Source organism: Eimeria mitis, genomic scaffold (assembly GCF_000499745.2).
Source record: "Eimeria mitis Houghton genomic scaffold, Emh_scaff1993, whole genome shotgun sequence".
NCBI classification, from domain to species: domain Eukaryota; phylum Apicomplexa; class Conoidasida; order Eucoccidiorida; family Eimeriidae; genus Eimeria; species Eimeria mitis.
In genome coordinates, this window is record NW_013570317.1 from 5,356 (window position 1) to 5,573 (window position 218).

Below are 218 nucleotides of genomic sequence, written 5' to 3' on the forward strand. Positions count from 1 at the left end.
AAGAGAAGCTCCTGGAGGAGGCCTCAGCTGTTGTAAGAGAACAAGGCTGTTATATGAAGCGGGCTATAGTAAGCATTTTCATATTTTTTTTTTTTTTTTATTTTTTGTTATTTCCACTATCATCTTTATTCATCATCTTTGCCTCTCTGATAGTATATATATATATATATATATATATATATATATATATATATATATATATATATATATATATATAT